The 24,117-nt window shown below is 47.2% G+C and overlaps 1 protein-coding gene across 5 annotated transcripts in view; it reads right to left on the bottom strand.

The window, feature by feature from the left end:
- The window catches only part of SEPTIN9 (septin 9), a 297,608-nt gene that overhangs the window by 143,316 nt on the left and 130,175 nt on the right, over positions 1 to 24,117 (bottom strand). The gene's annotated exons all lie outside the window — the stretch shown is intronic.

Here is a 24,117-nt window from a genome sequence, read left to right on the forward strand (position 1 = left end):
AGTGTGGTGCAGTGGCCAAGACAGCAAGCTGCAAAGATCACCTTTGCAACTGAGCCTTAGGCAACAGTCCAAATCTCTAGCATCAACCCGCCCTCCCATCTGAAACATGGGGAGAATAATACTGGACTACCTTACTGGGGTGTTTTAAAGATTATGGGCAAAATGTACATGAAAGGCTTTGAACCCTCAAAATGTGCTACATAAATGCTATTATTGTATTATTATTTATTCATTCTTAAAATTACTTGGTGTTCGGGGGTTACAGTTGTTGTCAGAAACATGCAGAGAAAAGGGTGCAGCAGACGGTGCAGCAGACTATCTGACTGCTGCCCCAGGTGACCTCAAGATCCGAAAATCCTTAAGGAACTACTTTGGTTTGTCAAGAACAAAGCTGATAAACCAGGACATTGGCAACTCTTGCAATGTTCACCCTATGAAATAATCAAGATCTGATCTGGCAACCCAGGTATACCATCCAACTGAACACAAGGAATAGGGATTGTCTGTAGATATCTTTGAATATCAAAATGCTCCACTCCAGTCTCCTCTTCACCACCATCAAACACTATTGTACCCCTCGAGGAAGTAACAGCTAGCATTGAGAACTAGAGCAAGAAAAGTGACCTGAAAGAGAGAAAGGGGTTCAAGAACAGCAGGGATGAGGAATGTGTGACCCTGCAGATGTTGTTGGACTGCAACTCCCATAATCCCTCACCATTGGCTATGCAGGCTGGGGCTGATGGGAGTTGCAGTTGAACAAAACATTCCCCCTCCCTGAAGTAGAGGGAATGCTTGATTGTGATCACAGTCCATTCACAGGTACCGAAACATCTTTGCACAGGGCATACCAGTTGTAGGTGCTTTTTACAAATAAACAAACAAACCAAATAGCCCTGGAGTTGGGAAACTGGAAACCATAACTCTTCGCTGCAAACAACTTAAAAACCAGAAAGAAAGAAAGAAAGAAAGAAAGAAAGAAAGAAAGAAAGAGAGGGAGGGAGGGAGGGAGGGAAAGAAACCACCCCATTGGTGACTTCCAGTTCAGATGGATAGAAACATCTGTTATCTCCGTAAAAATGCCACCGTTGGATTACTACTGTTTGCAGCATCCTCAGCCAGCAGAGCAAAAGTCATTGATGAGATATGTTATATGATGGCATATATGAATATCTAAAGCACCTGGGCAGAATGGGGTCAGAGGAACAGAGAAAACATCCACACAGCACCATGTATACCTCATAGACTTGCACTATGTTCTGTGGGCCATGGTACAGAAGGTCACAAAACCTTCCACTTCCCTTCCGCTTTCCATAACACCTCTATCCCCCAGTGCTAATGAGAAAGGACATGCAGTCATTTCCTCAGACTAATCAGTTGACCGCAAATACGTGGAATACTACAGTGGGAACAAGAACTCGCCTAATGTGAGACATTCCCAGGTACGCTACTAAGGGCTGGCACAGCTGGGCTGAGAAACCAGGATGCCTACAAACCACAGATTCTGACTTGCAAGTATGCTGGCTACTGAATGCCCCATCTGAATGGGGCAGCCTTCCTCAGCCTGGTGCCAATCCAGGTATGTCAGACCACAACTCCCAGAATTCACAGCCAGCGTGGCACAAGATTGGGAAAGGTTGGAACAGGAGGAGCCAGGGCTGATCCTGCCATGCTGCAGAGTGAAGCAACCTGGTTCAGCGGGCACCAGGAGGGGAAATCGATTATGGCAGCAATTACTGACTGAACGATGCAGCAAAACTGTTTAAGATGGCCTTTCCCAACCTGGTGGTTGGGGGATGCGGGGGGTTGTAGTCCAACACAGCTGGAGGGAACCAGGTTGGAAAAAGCTGGTTTAAGCTGTTGGCTTTTGCAGGGCGGGGGGAGGCTTCACTTCAGGCAGGAAAATGTCCTTGATCAACACTGGCAGGAGCTTTCCAGAGGGAAAGGCAGTATGACAGGCAAACCCTCTGCTTCTGTGTGAGGGAACCCAAGGGATTGCTGTTGCACTGGCAGTTGGTGAAAAGCCTCAGCTCAACATTTACTTGAGGACGTGCCCATCCGGGCAACACTCCCACTCACTTCGCACCTCACAAATGCCTATCAGGAAGAAGACCCAAGAAGCCAAATTCTCTTTCAACACTGCCCCCGTGCCCCATTTCCTATGCCATGATTCCACCTGCCATCCATTTGGCCCACTAGATAGGAACACAGGAAGCTGCCTTGTACCGAGTCAGAACCTTGGTCTATCTAGCCCAGTATTGTTGACACTGACTGGCAGCAACGGCTCTCCGGGGTTTCAGGAAGAAGTTTTTCCTGCTCTACCTGGAAGCGCCACAGATTGAACCTGGGGCCTTCTGCATGCAAAGCAGGAACTCTACCACTGAGCCATGGCCCTTTCTTAATAGACACCTATATATGAGCAAAAGCAAGTTGGGATATAATACCACTTGTGCTATTCTGCCCAAGCCCCTGCCCTCATTCTTGCTGGCCATGGGAACCCAGACCTACTGAGCAGTTACCACCCATTCCCAGGCCAACTCTTTTCTCTCCCTTCAGTATGCCTTTCCATTGGCTTCATTTGACAAAAGGTTTACTGGTATGTGAGGGGGGGTCGGGTTGGGGAGGGACTGTTTTCCTTTTACATCATCCCTTCTGCTGCAGCTTTAAGAGTGATGCACATGGAAGGACAAAAAGGAGAGAAGCTCTGCACCCCTGCAAGTCTTTTTCAGGGCGATTGAATGGTGGCAGCCTAGCACTGCAACAGCCTCCCCTCAACCAGGTGCCCTCCAGATGTGTTGGACTGCAACTCCGTGCTGTGGTCGGGAATGATGGGAGTTGCAGTCCAACACATCTGGAGAGCACCTGGCTGCAGGGAGGCTGCCCTGGACATTCCATGTCCTCAAAGCAGGGAAAAAAGCAGAATGTGTCGTAACAATGGGGGGGGGGATCGCTCTGCAGATGACTTCATCTTAATGAGTGCAAGATCCTACACTCACTCCTTTCCCCACTGACTCACAACAGAGGTGGGGAAGCCTTCCAAAAGCACAAACAGCCTGGCCAGACAGCTCAGGCAATTTGTGGGCAGAGGCTCCTCCCCACTTGAGTTGCTTCTCGGTGTTTTAAAAAACTGGGTCAGTTGGATGTTAGGCTGAGTTTTTGTTTTTATTGTGTAAAAGGTCTGATTCTTGAACAACTCAGCATCAGGCTGTCCCAAGACTTCAGTGCACTCAGATTATACTATACACATTTATCATGAACAGCTGCTCATACCGGACCAAATTAGTACAGCAGCAACCATTTGCCATAGATGGGTAGTGACTAAGGGCAGCTTCATTGTATACAATGAGAGAAAACAGTGCAGGCTCTAGGGTTCGGAGGGGAAGGGTTCGGCCAAGAACCTCTCAATGGGCCCCCTCCCTCAGTGAGTCTACCTTGTCACCGCCATTGTCACCAGCTGCTGTTACTCCTCCTCTTCCTCATCATTGCTACCATTTGTTTGCTTCACGGACAGAGAGCCACCAAACAAGTAGGCTGTTCCCCCTTCTCACTACCACCACCACTGTCTGGACCAGTGGAAGAGGCGGGTGAATAGGAAGGTTGCAATGGTGAAGAGGACCAACTCCAGGAGGCTCTTGTCACTGGGCCCCTACTGGGGCGTGGGCCCTTGACAGGTGCCTGACCATGCCTACCCTTGGCACCAGCCCTGATATAAAATGCCATGGTGTGCAATGAGTGGGCACATGGCCATTTCAAGTTGGGAAGCATCAGAAACTGCAGCTTCCCACTGCATGTATATGAAGCACAACTAACAAGACTGCATTGCTCGCATGTTGGAGTATACATATGTGGCCTAGTGCCAGATTTCTAACCCTTTTTTCCGTACTTTTAGTACATTATTCTGCAGTTGGTTTTAATTTGGTTTTATGTGCTAGAATGGTTTTATTCCTTGTGGCTGGTTTTATCTTGGTTTTATTCTGTGCTGTTTTAATTTCTTCTTTTAATGCTTATATTTTATGTTTCGAATGTACATAAATATACATTCTCTCTCACCATGGCGAGAACTTTCATTATTAAGCTGCTTAAAAGTACAGTAAATAAATAAAATAAACAGATAAACACAGAAGTGATGTCCAAATATCATTGTGGGAAGCAACCTTGAGGAGGATGCTTACACAATCCAGTTCCTGTGTCACGCAGAATGAGGACTAGTTTCCAACACTATGTCTTATCGATAACGATTCTCCAGCCCCCGACAATGCCACTCTGGCATCAGGGCACAGAAGTCATCAAGTACACTTCCTGCCCCAAGACAGGGCCAGGCCCTTACAAGCTAACTCCCACCGTCTAGATCACAATGTACCACAAGCAGAGAGCAAGAGCGAGGGATGGCTTTTAAATGACCAAATCTGGCATGAAACCAACCATTCTGAAATGGTGATATGGATCTTCAAGCAGGAGTCTTGGGTTCCTTTCTATATTGCTGCTTAGAGCACCTTTTATCTCTTAACATGCTTTTTTTTTTTTTAAAAAAAAGAATGCATGCAGTTAATGCAACACAAAATGCAAAAACATAGCCTTGAATCTAAACACTAGTGCACCATAATTACTGAGACGAGCATTAATTCACATGACCTGGCAGATGTGTTGCCCTTTCCACCTTCAGCAGACTCCACATTCAAAAAATGAGCATTACCAGTCACCATTGCCATTTTTGCCATAAAGGAGCATAGCAGCACCCATCACCTCCTGGCATGTGGCCTGTCCCAATTCTGCACAGCAGAAAAGCTGCATAAGTGATATTTCTAAAACAGTAACCCACATGAACCTCCATTAAAGCAGGCTGGCTTGATTTCACTATGCAGATGAAGAAAACACAACAATCAGCTTTTGCATCTTTCAAAAGCCTCTCCCAACTCTCTGACCTGCTTTGAACGATCACCACAGGTTAAACAAGCCACGGTGGCCTGTTGTTGGGTTCTTTGAAGGTTGTTTCCCCCTCAAACAAGCCATGCTGCTCAGGTTTGGACAACACGACAAGCTGCCCCCAGGCAGGTAATTAAGCAAATGGCATCTGGCACGTGCCGGAATGCCCTGGCATACACTGCATCTTAAACAAACCACTGTGTCTGCTTAAGCTGCATTGATCGTGTGAACCCGGTCTATTTCAGTTAGGAACACCACTGAAATGCACGTATTGATGTATGATGGGTGTCCTGTTCTCCCTTTCTAGACGTTGTAAGAACAAACCTAGAAACAGCCTTTCCTGCACTGGAAATGAACAAAAGAGAACACAAACAAGGATCTATTCCATATTTGTGAATATTTGCCAGATCCAAACAACATGTACCTTAATATCCAGCCATATCCAGAATTGTCCCACTGGCCCCCACAGCATGAAGCATTCAAACTAATGTGCTCATCTAAATAAGCATGAAATGTTTTGAAAGTTTGGGGGTCACATTCACTTCCTTTTGCTTTTGTGCCCTAGCAAATCGAAGACTTTCTATCTACCTAAACAACGTACTACACCCATCGCTTTCAGCTTACTAATATTAGCACACGCATGATGCTCGGAGGCTGCAGCGCTGATGCGGCAGCTGTTTCCCTCCTGCAGCAGGCAAGAGGAAAGCCATCGGCGAGCGGGAAAGCACCAGGCCTCCTCCTCATGTGTCTTTCAACAAGATTCCAACTAGTTGCTTGAGCTAGCACATATTTTCAGGAAGGGTGTGGGAAGAAAATGTGAGGCTCCTGTTCCAGGAGGCAGGCTCATTTCGGTCCAGGTTTAAGGCACTATGCAAGTGGCCGGGGCAGCAAACTTACTATAAATTCCAGGACATGATGCTCCAATTCCTAAGTAAGCCCAGTCCTTGGGATATCATTAGTTTTCCTCCAGCATCCCAAAATGCCGTGTTCATATGTAGATTGCATGGAAAATTCAGCCAAAGGAAAGCTGTGCCCAGCACAAGGGGCAGCCTACTGCCAGGCACCCACTGAGTCCCATGCCCTAGCAGGGGATCCCTGCCTACCAAAGCTCTACAAAACTGCTGCTGGGTTTCTGATGGGGGCTCTTCCCCCTTGCCACTACCGCCAGCCAGCTCCCTCCCCATCTTTTCCATTGCCTCTTTGGGCCCAATCCAACAATGGCAAGAAGGAAGAGGAGGAGCTGCTGCTGCCCTGACCATTTCCTTGCTCACCTGTGCTGTAGCCCCTGCTGCAAGGGCAGCTGCTGTTCCTCCTCACACAGGAGTGTAGGAAGCTGACTCAGACAGAGTTAGATCATTGGTCCACCTAGCTCAGTAGCGCCGACACTGACTGGCAGTGGCTCTTCGGGGCCTCAGGCAGGGGCTTTCCCAGCTCTACCTGGAGATGCCGGGGATTGATCCTGGGACCTCCTGCATCCAAAGCAGAGGCTCCGCCACTGAGCCACAGCCCCTGCCCTACTCCACCACGAACACCGCCCCACTGGGCTCACAGGAGGAGAGCCTCGAGGGGGGCGGGCAAGCAGTGGCTGCTGCTCTTGCTGCTCCTTTTCCTTGCCACGACCAGATCGGGCCCAAAGAAGAGGCAAGCAGAGAGACAAGAATGGTGTCTGGCTTTGGTAGCAACAACAGGGCTCAGCAGCAGCAGCGGCATCGGCACAGGACTGAGCCCTAGCCAGGCCACCTGCCAGGCAAGCCTGCAGCGCCACGTTAGGGGGACCCACTGCAGATTTCCTACCCACAAAGATGAGGAGCTGTTCCTGAAAACAGTCACTTTCAGGGGCTCACAAGAGAGACTCAAAGGCACATGATAAGGGCAGGCAGAAGGTAAATTAGGATCTACTGGTAGATCTCTGTGTGATTTGTGGTAGATCACCAGGGGTCTCTAACTCTCAGTTGTTTAAAAGGCCTAAATTAGACTGTGAGAATCCCTGTACTACAGTAACTCAGATGTAGATTTATGTGTTCAGGTTACCCCAGTATATTGCCCACCGGGAATATAGACATGTTAGTATGATGACAGCAAACATTTATAAGTCAAGATCACCACACACTTAAGCTAAGACCCCTTCCATATGTTAACTTCTGTCACTAATATGACAATTTGACAGTGAGCAGCATAATAGACAGGGAAGGGAATATGCAGTACATCTATGATTAACTTAGGGTGCAATCCTGTGCATGTTTAGACAGAAAACAGTCCTAGAACTCCCAGCATGCCCCAGGGAGCATGGCTGGCTGGGGAATGCTGGGAGTTGTAGGACCTTTTTTCTGTCTAAACATGCATAAGATTGTACCCTTACATGAGCAGGGGGCACTCACTCCTATGACTGGCCAAAGAGCAAGTCTTAATCAGTGCTAAGCAACATGGCATCAGCAGTGCTTCCAGGGCTAGTAAAGCCTTATATTATAGACTTCAGCCAATGGGATACAACAGAATTTTGGATGGCCAATCAGGAACGCCAAATTAACTAAGAGTGAACAGACATTCCACGCAGACTACAGGCATATCTACACAGGTCTTGGTAGAACTGCATGCACTCATTCAGCACATCTAGTACTTGCAAGAGAGTCATGTCCCAGGGGGAGCCAACTCTGGTTCCTTACCATCCTGTATGGCAAATAGGGATGAAATGGTGCCAGAAACGAACCACAGTGTCATGTTGTCACGGAGCTCTCCCATGCCACACTGCATCTTATTTTTAGGATGTGGTTGTCTCCTACACTTCCTGTTTGGTACTTAACAACTGCACTAGAAGGGCACAATGCTCCCACAATGAGAGAACGGTTGGAGCCACTGACAATGTCCTGGGTAGCCTCAGAGCCAGAGAACAAATCAAGATCTAACGATCTAGCTCAGTTTTACAAGATCTGACAATCTAGCTCAGTGGCGTTGCCCTCTCTGCTTGCCCATCTCACATGCTCCCATTCATGGGTGGCTGCTCTTTTTACAGTGAAAGAAGAAAAAAGAAAAAAACCAACCATCAAACACAATGCAGGAAGAAAATATTGCTACACTCATTTCTAAAAACAGCCACATTGCTCAGATACAATGGTGAGGTGGTCAGATGCATTTCAGTCTTACCTCCTCTCATGAAGCAGTATTCAAGTGGACTCTTTTGCCCTGCATCATCACTATATTAGTATTTTGAATAATACATGCAGTGAGCTATGCTTTGCAAGGCAGTGAATTCTCGGGATACTATCATAGTGTCTGTTGGCTACCGGAAGCCCTACAACCCCATACTGAAGGCATCTCAGAACCTTAGCCATGAATGTATGGCTTAACTATTTCATTTTTTATCTGAGAATGGCCCCTACTCTTGATAATTATACATATATATGATGTGGAATGATAACAATAAATAAAATACTGATCTCTGAACTGGCATAGTTTCCTAAAATATGAAATTACCATCAAATGGAGCATCTATCTGAGCTAGTAACATCTAGGCTTACTGGGGCAGCATACAGGCTTACTGGTGCAAACCAGGAATCCATGTAAACCAGTTTCCTCTCTTGAGCAGCATTTTACTACACATCTTACAAAGGAAAAAGGAAACTCACATAAAGTAATAATAGTTTATGATGAAGGGTTCTGTGTAACTCAAAAGCTAGTATCCTTTCACCCACAGGAGTTATGAAAGCCCTATACAGCTCAGGACCAGTATATTTCCCCCTATACCAAACTCCCAGGTCACTACAATCTTCAAGGGAGGCTCTGTTGTCCATGATGTGCCCTACGAATTTCCATTTGGCAGCAACACAGAGATGGGCCTTCTCTGCATTGCTGCTGGCCTTATGGAAGACCTTCCCTCGGAAGTATGTCAGGCCTCAGTGCTGGCATTTTTATGTGTTTATTAGAAATGTTCCTGTTTGCTTTGCCTTTCCCCTCACCGTGAACTATCGTACGAACCTCATGATGTGTGTGTGTGTGGTTTTTGTTCATTTGTTTGTTTTTATGCTTTTGTAAACTGCTTTGGGATTTGTTTCAAATGAGAAGTGGTATATAAATATTGTTAATAAATAAATAAAGTCATTGTCCTTGCTTGAAAACTACTCCATTCTAAACTGGAAACGCCTACCCTTTCTGTCTTTTTCTCATCTGGAAGCTGTTGCATGCCCTTGACTATTTTCATTGCTATTTAGAAGTGACTTGAGTTCATATTCTATTTATTATGAAGATAGTTAGCCTCTATGTGCTGATCAGCATCTTACACATCTGTTTTATACTAGAAGTCCGTAGCCAAGGATTGGGCCCATTAGTTGAAACTCATTATGAGAATTTCACCTCAGCACTTGCTTTGCTGAGAACTAGCAATCATATGAAGTTAAATATCCATCATTATGATATGCAGGATGTATCTGGAGAGAAGTCCTGTATGTTGTAGGACCCCCCGAGAGACACAACAAACCTGTGATCTTGTGTCCCTAATAGGGTGGAGATGCACAAGTGCTAATGGTCATGTTTGGCTCACATTTTCTCCAAGAGTAGCTGCCTATTGTTCCTAAAAGGAGTGGGTGGGATTGCTAACAATTCACTTATCTGTAAGAAAGGGGCATGAAGTATAATGGGATATCACTGGGGTAGAAGCAGTGATGTGGGGTAGAGAGTTTTCCAGTGCTTATATTTTCCATGGAAAATTTACCGTTTTATAAATTCATTAGTATCAATGAATGGATTCCAGCTAGAAATACAATATTAGGCAAGTTTGGCAGTTTAAAAGTTGTAATTAATACTTTTCAGGTTGTTATCCCTAGCATGTTTGTCAGAAAATACATCTATGACATGAAATTATGTCTCAGTGTGAAATGGAAGTAATAATTAGTGACAGAGAAGCTGAAGATGTTCCCGTAACCTTAATGGAAGACAGTTGAACTCTGTTGAAATACGTGAGTGGTTCTCAGCATATCATACACAGTTCTTTGGGTTGCTAAAATTTATTAGTGTATCAACAGTTTTAGTACCTTCTTTTTTTTCTTAAATTGTTACCAATGTCTGGAAAGTGCATGCTATCGTTTTTAAATGTTTACAAGTATTCCAAGAATAATTTCTGCATAATATAACATTTAAATCACATTAAAGGTGCTACAATTTCCACCATTCCCCAGCCAGCTGGGCTGGCTGGGGAATGCTGGGAGTTGCAGGTCTTTTTTCTGTCTAAGCATGTGCCCTAAGTGTGCGTTAGTTTCCCCCCTCAAATATTTCAGATCAAGTACTTGAATTAACATGGAGTACTTTTTTAAACTGTTGTTTACTAAACAGAAGTAAAACAAACATGCTACATTAAATCACTCCGAAAATTTTGCATCTGAAATTTTTGTAATGCAAATTGAAAATTTTCCAATGCAAATTAGCTTAATTTTCTAATTCAAAATTCTCCGAAAAACCCACGTCACTGGGTAGGAGATAAACATACCCCCTGTTCTAGGTGACTAATTGTTTTTAGCAGGATTCCAGCTTTGATCCTTCTCAACTGTGTCCCAGATGCAGCCAGTTTATTTTGATCCAGAGTACACAGAGACAGCAATTGGGAACTGAGCCAGCCCCTGCAAAGCCCTGCCTTCCCCCTCTACATTGTACAGCAAGCTGTAACACCAGTATGTGACAGACCACAGTGAGCTGGGTAGAAGTGAGAGCACAATGACTGTGCATGTGAGAGAGGGGGCAGGGTTATGTGGCGGACTGGATGCACAAAAAGAAGCTCCGGTCAGGATTTTGAGCCAGAGTCCAGAGACCACCATTTGCGCCACAGGCTTGGAAAACAGAAGGTAAATTAAAAGGCTCCCAGATAAACTCCCCCCTCCTTCTGGTTCCTTTCAGATGTGTTTGACTGCAACTCCCATCATGCGTGCAGTCCAACACATCTGGCGGACACCAGACTGAGGGAGGCTGCCCCAGGTCATCATTTTTATTAGTGAAATAGGTCATTATTTTTAGGCCTATTTCATTATAGTCCCCTCCCATTCTGTGCTTAACAATTCAGGAGTTACAGACTTTGTGCAACATGTCCCCCGGATATAGCGTACATGTATCATGTTCCAATAAATGAAAGCAATGCAATTATACACCTGTCAATTACACGTACACTTGCAAAATCATTGATAAAAGGCAGTATATCCATGTTTGAAATAAATAAAATTGTATTGTATAAATAATAAAAATGTATTCCATTGAAGTATGCAGGCAAGTCCAGCCCTCCAGCTCACAGTACTGTCCCAATGGGACCTTGGGGTTGAAATACTCTCTCCTCCTTCATTTTGGAGGCTTAGTTAAGCAAGCATACTGATGACTGTATATTGCATATTAATATTAATGCTGTGTTGGAAGTGCCTCAACATCAAATACCTAACAACACAGGGTTTCGTACCCACATAATGTGACGTCCTCAAGGTGATGATTGTATATTGCATATTAATGTTATGTTGCAAGTGCCTTGACATCAAATATCTATTATCCTAAGTTATAATCCCCACATACCCTCAAGGCAAGCTGCCAGCAGTGAAGAATACATCAATGCAAGCCTTGCTCTGGGACAAATGGCTGGGGTCAATCCTGATCGCTGGGAAGGAATGCAGCAGCAGACTCAGCCAGCTCAGTCGCTCTCCCACCCCTCTCCCCTCTGGGGGGAGGAGCTTCTGGGACAAGCCTCATCTGAGGCCCTGAGGGCCAGAGGTTCAACATCTCTGTGATAGGGGAACAGGATCAGTACACAGAGACTGATGATTGAAAGAAACAAGCTATAACAGCAGCAAGGCGGGGAGCAGGGAGGATTGCCCAGAAATTCACCTACAGCATTTGTCTTATCCAGAGATTTTTGGCCTATTCACACAGTCATTTGAGCCCACAGTAGGTGGGGCATTGCATCATGAGAACAAACAGGCAAAGATCAGGGCCACCACAGACTCAAAGGGTCATGCAAACAGGCCCTTGGCATCCAATCCCATGCACATGCAGCAGCCATCTTGCTAGAGATAAGTGGACCTATCTTCAGTCCAACCAGTGCCTAGGTGGGAGATCACCTGGGAACTGGGTTGGACTCAATGGTCTGGGGCTGGATTTGATGGTCTTATAGGCCCCTTCCAACCCTACTATTCTGTGATTCTATGAACCCTAGGTGAGCTGCCTTGGCTTTCCATCATGGAAGAAAAGCAGGATATAAATGCAACACATACATGATTACTTGCAAGTTAAACCCCATTGAGTTGAACATGCATTACATTCCTGGGTAAGTGCACATTGGATTGTTGCCTCTCACTCAACACCCACACCTGACAGATGGGGGATCTAGCTATATGACTCTATTGCCCTTATACTGAAGAACTTATAATTGAAGAATCAATTAACAGGAACAGAACTGATTTTAGGCCCAGGTAAATCAAGGGAGCAGCCTCTGTGATGCTACATAAGAAGGCTGTTGCCCATTCTCCAAAAACATAAGGATATTCTAGAGCTGGAACATCTGAAGAAATGAGCATCCGTTATTTCCTGTGGGCTTACAAATGCTCTTCTATCTCGTTGGAAGCCATCCTTCACTAAAGGATATCTGCCAAGCGCTGTGGTTGCTGGAGTCTCTATTCACATCACAACCCCTGCAAAAGGTCTCTTTGCCCTAAGCCTCTGGCAGGCATTGAATTTCGCATCCCCCGCCCAATGCACAGCCAGCCGTGGAACAGGAGTCTGGCATGATGCTGTGTTGGCTTTTCAATCAGGAGCTTTGGTTTATTTGGTGTCACTCCCAGGCAATCTGAGACCCTCCTGGCAGGGCAAGGCCTAGGGAAGCCTAGCAGAGGCAGAAGCAGAGCTAATGAGAAGAGGGACTCCTCAGAAGGCCTGCCAAGCTTCCTGAGCTCAGTGGGGTGATTCGCATTCTCTTGCAAGAGTGTTGGCAAAGCAGAGTCTAAATAATCTAAGAACTGGAGTTCAGGGTGTGTGGGGGTGGGGTGGAGGGAGTAACATGCTCTGCTTATTCAAGGCAATGGATCTTTCGCCAGCCATAATTCAGGACAATTTAAAGCCTGCTTCCTCACCCCTGCCCCAGCCCAGCCACTCTATATGTAGAATTTTGTTATCGGTATAACCACAGTAGTCCTCCCAGAAAACAACAGATACAATGAAATTAAGGTAATATCTTTTCTTAGATATCAATGTCTGCTGATTGCAAGCAAGAGCGTGAGAGTTTTTGAGGTACTAAAGCCGAAACCTTCATCAAGCAGGGAACAGCTACCATTTTGCTCAAAAAAGCAAAACCTGATATGAGGGGGAATATCTTCTTTGCCCCCAAATATGAAAACCATATGAAAGTAAAGGCGCCCACAAAGATAAAATACTGTGAGCTTTTTAAAGAACAAAACACAACCAGAAACAAAGGCAGCCGTGTTGGCTATTACAAAAATTCTAAAATCCATATAGTGCAATACCTTTATTAGGCCAACTCAATGATCACAAAAAAAAAAAAAAAAAGTGCAAGCTTTTGAGATCTCCAGATCTCCTTATCAGGCAAGGTGTTCTGGAAACAGGTGGGGGGGATGCAAGGGCAGGGGGGAAAAAAGGCTGCCTAGATGTTGTGGTCAGGATATCTGCATGGTCAGAGACTTATGATATGGAGGAGGAAGGGTTGCAGGCATTAACATTGGGCTCTGACAGGTGATACAATGGTTTCAGTGTCCCTGAGGCCACTAGGTAGCTTTTCAAATCACTAGCCCTGAGCACCTTGGATTCAGAGGAAGGGGGAAAACCTGGTGTCACAGAAGCCGATTATGTCCCACAATGCCTGGCCTACTGCAATACCAGAATGCCTTTTCCCCAATTAAGATGGCCAAACTGCAATGCACTCACATGGATGCATGTTCACAGGGAAATTTCTCCAGTCAAGCCAGGTGTTCTCCCACTATGGGGAGGCCTCATTTACCTAGCGAAGAATGCAGCATCTCCTTTAACAAATTCCCCAGAGGTTCAAAGCAAAGTTTTGGATGTTATCATGTTTAAATGAAGAATTGTTTCAGGGCTTAAGTGCAGTTCAAGAGATAAACATACCACCATAATCTGAAAGGTACATCTCTGGGCTTCTGAGCATCAGTCCCTGAAAGCCAGTCTCACACACAACAGAAAGAGCAGTGGAATAACAACTCAATCTAGTATGTACATCCATTGGCCCATACTTTTGTTACAAGATTTCTTTCCACACATACACACCCTCCTCTCTTGTGGTGGGTGATACATTTTGTTGTTGTTCAGTCGTTCAGTCGTGTCCGACTCTTCGTGACCCCATGGACCATAGCACGCCAGGCCTTCCTGTCCTCCGCTCTCTCCCAGAGTGTGCTCAAGTCCATATTCATTGTATCTAGCCATCTCATCCTCTGCCGTCCCCTTCTCCTTTTGCCTTCAATCTTTCCCAGCATCGGGGTCTTTTCCAGGGAGTTTTCTCTTCGCATTAGGTGGCCAAAATATTTCAGCTTCAGGATCTGTCCTTCCAATGAGCACTCAGGGTTGATTTCCTTTAGGATTGACTGATTTGACCTCCTTGCAGTCCAGGGGACTCGTAAGAGTCTTCTCCAGCACCACAGTTCAAAAGCATCGATTCTTCGGCGCTCAGCCTTCCTTATAGTCCAGCTCTCACAGCCATACGTTGCTACTGGGAAAACCATAGCTTTGATTATATGAACCTTTGTCGGCAAGGTGATGTCTCTGCTTCTTACTAGGCTTAACCAGTGATGTGGGATGGAAATTTTTCCAGAGCTTTATTTTTCCATGAAAAATCTCCATTTCATAAGTTCATTAGTAACAATGAATGGATGCCAGTTGGATTATCCCTAGCAAGTATGTGAGAGAATACATATACATTATTAAAATACATATATCTCTCAATGTGAAATGGAACTAATAAGTAATGACAACGAAAATGAAAGATGTGGAAAAGCATTTAACTCTGTTGAAATAGAAGAGCGGTTGTCAGCATATCGTGCAGTTCTTTGGATTGCTAAAATGTATTAGCGTATCAGCAGTTTTCAGTATCTTTCCCTCTTAAATTTAAACAGTGTAAGGGAAGTAGATGCCAATGGCTTTAAATTTTTACAAGCATTCCAATAAAAATGTGTACATAATATAACATTTAAAGCACATTAAGGGCACAATCCTATAGAGATAGGTGGCCGCCTCTGAACTCAGAGGCGAGCACCTATCCAAAGCAGGGCAGGAGAAGCACGGAGGGGATCGTTCCCTCTGTGCTCCTCCTGCCCTGCATTTTTGGCTAGACAGCCAATTGTGGCTGTCTAGCCACGGGAGCGTGGAGCGGGGAAGGAGGCTGCAGGATGACAAATAGGATGTATCGTACATGCAGTTACGCTCTCCCCACCCTGGAACGCCCCCAGCCACGCCCCTTTCTGGCCCCTCCACACTCCTCTTGCAAGCGTGGAGGACAGGGCTGTTCTGTACTGCCTCTAAGGCAGCGTGGAAGTGGGGGGAGGTCGGTTCCCGGAAAACAACATATCCTATGGCCATCTAGCCACTGTCTAGCAGCGATAAGATTGCTCCCTCCGTGTGTGTTAATTTTCCCTCTCAAATATTTCAAGTCAAATACTGGGACAAAAAAACAACAACACAGAAAAAAATAGCTTTTTTTTTTTTTACTAAATACAAGTAAAGTAATAACATCCTGAATAAGATCACTCTCTAGGCAGGGCATCAGAAAATTTTCTCATGCAAACTGAACATTTCCAGATGCAAACTAACAATTTTCTGATGCAAATTACCCTATACAAATTTGTACAAATTTGCACAGGAAAAAAATACCAGGAAATTTCCCAATTCAAAATTTCCCAGAAAACTAAGCTTGCCCTGAGCAGCCATCTCAACTTTCATCTTTGGGATACACTTCATTCATTCATTCATTCATTCACAATATTTATATACCGCCCCACATCAGAAGATTTTGGAGTGGTGAACAACACAGTAAAAGAATAAAACAGCAGGTTAAAAGAGTTAAAACATTTTTAAAAAGACAAACCCCAATAAAGTGGAATTTAACAAACCACGGCTGGTCATGCAAGGAAGGCCTTTTGCAATAACCACGTCTTCAGGAGGCGCTGGAAAGAACACAATGTTGGCATCTGCCTGACCTCTAAAGGCAGGGAATTCCACAGGAAGGGGGCCACCACACTGAAGGCTCTTTTCCTGGTGGACTCCAACCAGGCCATAGGTCCATGTGGAACCACCAGAGAACATGCCCTCTGATGACCTCAGTGACCGGGCAGGTTGGTAAAGAAGGAGGCGCTCTCTCAGGTATCCTGGTCTCAACTTGTTTAGGGCTTTGTACACTAGTACTAATACTTTAAACCTGGCCCGGTAGCGAATAGCCAGCCAGTGCAGTTCCCTCAGCAGAGGAGTTACATGCTGAAATGGGGCAGCTCCCGACAACAGCTGAGCTGCTGCATTCTGCACTAGCTCCAGCTTCCGGACCAGCCTCAAGGGCAGCCCCACATAGAGCACATTGCAGTAATCAGTCTTAAGGTTAATAATGCCTGTACCACTGTGGCCAAACTCTCCCTGTCCAGGAGAGGCTGTAGCTGGTGAACCAGCTGAAGCTGGTAAAAGGCAGTCCGAGCCACAGCAGCCACTTGGGCCTCCAGGAACAATGATGGATCTAGGAGTACCCCCAGACTATGGACCTGATCTTTCAGAGGGAGTGCAACCCCATCCAGAACAGGCAATGAGCTGATCTCCTGGACCCAGGAACCACTCACCCACAGGGCTTCCATCTTGCCAGGATTCAGCTTTGGTCTATTGGCCCTCATCCAGCCCATTACTGAGTCTAGGCACTGATTCAGGACTTGCACAGCTTCTCCTGATACACTTATAAGCTAAACACACACTTCAGACAGAAAATGAAGCAAGAGGCATAGAAGAAATGCCTTTAGCTTTTCAGTTCAATTCCATGTATCTGTCTATAAAGCAAGGATAGAGTTGTTTTCTTCTGCTGACTGCAAGGGCACTGATGAAAACACAGAAGTACAAATTATTCCAGCACTGCAAACAGAACAGGCAGCAGGCACTACAGGATGTTGTAGAAACTAGGCTAGTTACCCCCAGTACTTGACTCCATTGTTCCACATTTTCTTATCAAAAGCTGTTCTGTTAGATTACACCTTCATGAATACAGACCTATTTCTATTGCCCACCTACCTCTCAACCCCCACTGCACGACCCCTATACTAACAGAGGTGAACAGTCCTGCGGGGGCATGCCTGAATTCTCACAACCAATTTGGGTTTGTTCTCCCCTTCTTGAAATCAATTCATTTCCAACATGAGCTGTCCAGGTCTACGTTACCAATGGCTACTTCCTGGTAGAATGCCGCCTGCACACACAGAGGGAAATGTACCCACTGCATGTCCATGCAGTATCAGACCAAAGTTCAGCATCCTTTAGCAAGAATCCCAGCCAGCAACCAGTGGCAGATGCCAGGTGCTCTGCTAGAAACTGGTCAGGTCTCCATGGGTAGATTGGGGTCCACCTTCTGCCCACCCCTAACTTAAAAGGATATTATAAATAAAATATAGCCTTGAGACCTTAATGATATAGGGTAGGATACAGATGTTTTAAACAAATAAATAAAATAAAATTTGGAAGGCCCACAGACTCTTAGCTGAGTCCTAAGAGTTCCATAAAAGAAAAGAAACCAGACTCATTTTCCAGCCTTGACTGTAGCTGTGAAAAGTTTGAAAATGTAATGGCAAAGCGCCAAAGAGTCAGGGCAAAGGTAGACAGGTATATTGATGTTCATGGCACAGCTGCAGGCAGGCCAGGGCCAGCCCTACCATTAGAGTGAGGCTGCCTCCTCAGGAGATGGATGCTGGGCGAGGGGGGCGGCATTCCTGCTGAGACCTCCAACTTCTGGATCTGGTACCCCAGGGGCAGGGACAGTTGCTTGTTGCTGGCTCGGCCGGCTGTCTTACCTAGTCACCTTCTCCCAAGACATCACAGACAGCACCACTGAGAAAGATCAGGTACTGTACATTGATCCTACACTGTCCCTGGGTCTTGATCCTACACTGTCCCTGGGTCTTCAGGGGGCATTTAGTGAGCTCCCTAGAACCCTGTATGCTCGGACCCTTGGACTGTCTTTCAACTTTGCTTTCAGAATAGAACCTTGCTGGGTTCGAGCTTCTCTGCCTTGGCACCACCTGAAGCAGCACACCTGGTTTGCAGTCTGCTTGTCTGAGCAGCGTAACGGGGGAGAAGAGCTCCCGTGGAAGATGCAGCAAACACTGATGTGAAGCAGGGCGACTGGGAATACAGAAATCCCAGCCCATCGAAGTTTCCACTTCTGGTTACTCATTGTACTGCTCAGACAAGTACACCACACCTAAGAGTTATCTGGACAGATTGGGGCCAATTCGGCTCATGGTCTAGAAGATTTTAATATTTTTTTAAGAGATGCCTCATGGTGTTGTTGTTTTTGTTTGTAAGAAAAGAAATTAGAAGATAACAAATACCTGCAAACTGTCCACTAATTGCAGTTTGCCACTGCACCACATCCACCAAACTGCCACATACATTTGTGGCACATACATCTTCACCAGGGTTGGCCGTAGAATCCCTGTCCAAGTGTCTGGAGACGGTGAGTGGCTGTATGGGGAGGAATAAGCTGAAGCTGAACCCTGACAAGACCGAGGTACTTTTGGTGGGAGACAAGAGGAGGTTGGGGGATGCTGACCTGGTGTTGAATGGGGTACGGCTACCCTTGAAAGACCAGGTCCGCAGCCTGGGGGTCATTTTAGACTCCCAGCTGTCCATGGAGGCTCAGGTGTCAGCCCAGCCGTGAGCTGGACAGCATTGTATCAACTCCATCTGATATGGCAGCTGCACCCCTACCTTCCTGACCATCTGCTCCCATCGGTAGTACATGCCCTGGTCTCCTCTCATCTAAACTACTGTAATGCACTCTACGTGGGGTTACCCTTGAAAATGGTTCGGAAGCTGCAGCTGGTACAGAACGTGGCAGCTCGCCTGATTAAAGGCAGCCACCAGCATGATCACATCACTCCAGTGCTGAAGGAGTTGCACTGGCTACCAGTTGTTTTCCAGTCCAAATTCAAGGTGTTGGTTTTGACCTTTAAAACCCTACACGGTTCTGGCCCAACCTATCTCAAGGAGCGCCTCCAGCAACACCAGACAGGCCGCTCAACAAAATCAGCCTCGGATGGCCATCTCTATGTCCCATCAGCCAGGACAGCTAGGCTGGTGAGGACGAGGGAGAGGGCCTTCTCTGTGGTGGCCCCCACTCTGTGGAACTCCCTCCCTAGGGAACTCCGCCATGCCCCCTCTTTAATGAGCTTCTGCCACACACTGAAAACTTGGTTATTCAGGGAGGCATTTGGGGTGGGCTAGGGTACTTTTAAATAATGTTTAATGTGTAATTTTACTGTTTTAAATTGTACTGTTGTACATCGCCCAGAGTGGCCGGGTGACCGGCCAGATGGGTGATTAAGAAATTTAATAAATAAATACATACATACATTTGGGAGCAATTTGTGCAAGTGTGATACACAAGTTGGCTACAGAATTCTGATTCAGATATATTTTCAGTGGGCCCTCCGTGCTGAACAGAGTTATACAAGTAATAACAGAATGCAGCTTGGATTTTATCTACAGAAGACTCCCCTCCCAGAAAATAACACACTCTGAATTCTGCTAAGCCGCCAAGGGGATATGAAGTAGCAGCCAGCCAGATTCAGACACCTCAGTTTTTCCAGCTTCCCTTGACACCCAGCCCCACACACCACTATGCAATTTCAACAAAAGAAGAGGATCGTGTGGCTCCCAAAATAAAGGTCAAATCCTACTCACATCTGCCCTCTGAACTTCTGCATAAGAGAGCTACCACTTGCAGCCAATAGTCATGACTCAATGGAAATGCAGCTGTTTCCATGATTCAATGGTCTCCCATTGTGCAGATGAGATAAAAGGGCCTCCACATCCCTTTGAGAATGGAGTACGCACCACACTCTGCAGCACAGGAGTGTGGGAAAGGTCTGCGACCCACTGTATCACCCTGCCCAAACCTGGTGCCCTCCAGATGTGTTGGACTACAACTCCCATCATTCCTAGCCAGCAGGGCCAATGTTGGCAGTTGTAGTCCAACATGCCTGGAAGGGACCATGTTAGGGAAGGCTGCAATATATCTTCATCTTTGCTTCCACTGCAAGAATAAGACTGTGCTGATGGGAAAAGGATATCCACTCTGCCTTCTGGGCAGGGGTGGATGTGCTTCCCAAGAAACACAGGCTGCCCATCTCCTCCTTCACAAATTGCTCCTTCAAGGCAATGCTGTCTCTGCCAATCCAGAAAAGAAGGAAGGAGATGGATCTTACTCACTGTAGCAGGGGTGCAGAACTTCAGACTCGGAGGCCGAATTCAGCCTTCCAGGGATCCCCTGACCCCACCCCCTTTCCCCCAAACATCAACCATTTGGTGGTTTTCTGTCTTCTGTGCAGTCCCATTGCCCAATTTTAAAAGGTTTATTTATTACATTCATACCCCACCTTTCTTCCATCATGGAATGCAAGGTGCCTACATGTGGTTCCCAGATGGTCTCCCCTCAAAACACTGACCAGACCCAAACCTGCTTAGCTTCAGCAAGGTGGCTGCCTCTTGTGCCTTCAGCTAACATATGATGGAGTGAGTGTGTGTGTGTGTGTGACAGAGAGAGAGAGAGAGAGATTTATGTTATTTTCAATTTTTTGGTCCTGCCCCTTTTGCTTTTGCCCCCCCCCCCCCCGAGAGCTTCACCAAGATGGAATTTGGTGCTCAGGTTGAAAGAGGTTCTGCAAACTGGCACGATAGGGTCCACACGGCCAGAGCCAAGATTGCTCTGTGCCAAAACAAACAAACAGAAATCCCCCAAATTCTATGCCAAGAAAATAGAAACATGTTTTGCAAGAGTTAACCACAATGGGGCTGGTAGAAAGGGGAAGTTCCCAGCGGGATCTTAGCTGTCTCCTGGCCTCTTGTGCAGGGCAGACGATGATACTCTGCAATACAAAGGTTATCTATAGTACCAGTCACTAAGGGGGGCTCCAGCTTAAATGCTTTCTGGGAAACAGGTGAGAGGGGTGCAAGGTGTGGCCACCTCTGTGCCCCTGCACTGAATTTCTTCTTGCCTTCATGGAGCAGGAGAGATTCAGCCATTCTCACTTGCTTCTGCTGGTTATGTGGAGGGGGGAAAGAGCTGTGCAGGGCACACAGCACAGGAACACAGAGAGCTGCCTTATAACGGGTCGGGCTATTTGTCTGCCTAGCTCAGCACTGGGTTTTTATCAGCTACAGCTATTCCTGGACAGGGATAGCCTGCCCATGATGATCCACACTCCTTCCAGTTGGATTGCTGCAATGATTATTTGTGGGGCTGCCCTTGAAGACTTAGAAGCCTTAATTAGTAGAGAATAGGGCTGCCGGAACTCTGCCCATGTTGCGATCCTTTCAGCACCAGGCAGATATAGATATAGATATAGATCCCCCAGGCTTTTAAAACTGTTTGGTGGTCTGAAAGGAGCCGCATTCTACTGGGAAACAAGGGGGTGCTCCCCACATGCCTCATTTCCCCACAGAATTGCTGGGATTTCAGCTGGGAGGTGGCGACAATGACGGCAGGGACCAGGGGGGGCACACAAACAGCCATGGGTGGCCTCGCATTGCCCACCACTGCATTGCAGAGGGAGGGGGCAGGCGAGCAAGCGGAGATCGCGACAAGGCTCCCTCGGCCAGTCCTTGTTTCCCGAGAAAGACGGGCTGAGTGACTGCGTGGAGGCAGCAGCTGCTCCTGCAAGGAGCTTCCTCTGGGTGGCACAACTCGTCTTCCTCTGGGTGGCACAACAGGGAGGATCTGCTTCACTGCACAGAGTCCCCACTGCTCTCCTGCCCAGGGAGACCATCCAGGTGGGCAAGTGAGAGGGTGAGGTGGCTGCTCCCTCGATGACCCACCTTTTATGCTGCCCACAGGGAGGCAGTGAGCGAGCTCTAGAAACCTCTGCTCAGGCTCTCTCTTGGCAGCACTGCGGGTCCAATCCTTCTTCGCCCAGGGGCACGCAAAAGAGAGGAGGCAGGAGCCACTGTTGCCTTCTCTTGCAGGTGGGGGGGGGCGGGCAGGAATTCCTGACTAAGGTGTCTCTCCCCACTGTTCTTTCCCAGCCTCTGCTGAAGGGGCAAGGGAAAGGAAGAGAGACTGCGATGTATTGTTTGCCTCCCCACACCTGATTGGCTGCTTCTCCTCCAAAACAAAAGTGGCAGCACTAAGCATCCTTTCAGTCACAGGTAGTTAAGCCCGGAGCTGGAAACGCCTCTTCGGAGCACTGAACCTGGGACTTTCTGCATGCAAAGCAGGTGCTTCACCAACGAGATGTGGTTCCCACCTCCTCCCTGGGGTTCAGCTTCTGGATTGCACTGCCACGCCCACCACTTTCGCCCACCACTTTCACAGACCTCGGGGTTAGAAATCTGCCTTTGAAAGATGCTGCAGTTTTCAAGCTGCTGAAGCCTGCACCCTCTCACAGTGTGCTTTTGCCGTTTTACAGCACATGGAAGCTTTCAAAGAGGTCAAATGTACACTGGACACACATGTGTGGAGAAGTCTGCAACTGCTCTGATCTCCCCCATGTGTGTCTGCCACTAAATCCCACAGCCCAGCAGCAGCACAGGCCCAGCAATTTATACTATCAATTTTCACCATGAAAAGAGGGGGGGGATGGGATACCCACCCCACCCAATAGTCTTCTATTTCTGTGGGAAATCAACGGTGCAAGTGCAAAAAACTACCACGCCAATGTATCCCATAGCTCCTTGCAGACAGCAAACAAAAGAGGACACAAAAGCCAAAGTTTAAGGCAGCTTTTAAACCTCCTCTTGCAGGGAGAAAAAACTTTGCGATACCTTCAAATTCAATTATGCCTACAAAGATCAGGGCTCTGATATTCATAACCATGCCTTGCCCCCAAAATGCCTAAAGATAACGCTCCCCTAAACCCTCTTTCGGCCTTGTTGAGCCTTCCTTCCTATCTGAAATATCAAAAGTCAGCACAGAACAGAGCTCCCCAGGCCTGAGCCTTCTGCTGACTTGCCTGTCATTTTTCAGAAAGGGTGGGCATTAAAATATTGCCAAACAAAACAAAGAGGGAGGGAGAGGGCGGAGAGGGGGAGGGAGGAGGCCTTCCAGCCTCATACTTGTCTGAGCCACAACAAACTCCACTCGGCTGGGGGCAGCTGCTGCTTTGCTTCCCTCTTCAGTGGGGGAGAGAGCCTCTGTCTCTTACAGAGACAAACAGAAGCAGCAGACTAAGACCACAACAGGCGCTTACAAACACACACACACACACTCTTTCAAACATGACCATTTATTATGGCCGTTTCGACAGATTCACTCATGCAGGTGCCAGTCAACACACACATATACTAGAGTAGCCGTCCGCGGTGATCAGCATGGCTGATGGAATGATGGGGTTTGTAGTCCAACACAACTGGAGGGCACCAACTTGCGGAAGGCGGCTACGTAGATACGTAGATAACACACACTCTGGCTGCCTCTGCCTCAGTTTCCTCGTCTGTAAAATGGGCATATTTCAGAGGCACGCTAGCAAGATTCACGTTGGGAGAGGCCTGTCGTGCTCTTTACTAACACGCCGCTTTCTCAAGCGCAAAGGCCCCGTCCGAAAGAGGCAGCCGACGCCAGGCCCGCTCTCTCTCCCCATGTGAATGGGGCCCCCGGCTCCTCTCGCGATCCCCACCGGCGGGGCCTCTTCTCTGAGGCAAAAAATCACGGCGCCCCTTCTCAAAATTCCGTTTTTGAGCCTTGATCCCCGCCCCCTCCCCTCCGCCTCATTCATTACCTGGCCCAAACAAAACCAGGCAACTCACCCGCCTGAACGCCCCCCAACCCGCGTCAAGGGGTCTTCTCCGCTTCCCGCTTCCTTCCGCAATCCCTAGACCGAACGATCACATCCTGCCGGGGGATCTGCTCTGCAATCCAGTCCCACAACCACCAGCCGCCGCCGCCGCCGCCACCACCGGGTCTTTCCCGCCGGCCTCTCGCCACGACGGAGGGGGGGGGGTCTTGGGAGGGGTTGGCGACACACACGGGGACGACCGGAA

Source organism: Heloderma suspectum, chromosome 2 (genome assembly GCF_057233095.1).
Source record: "Heloderma suspectum isolate Gila_16-S chromosome 2, 16-S_ref, whole genome shotgun sequence".
NCBI lineage: Eukaryota > Metazoa > Chordata > Lepidosauria > Squamata > Helodermatidae > Heloderma > Heloderma suspectum.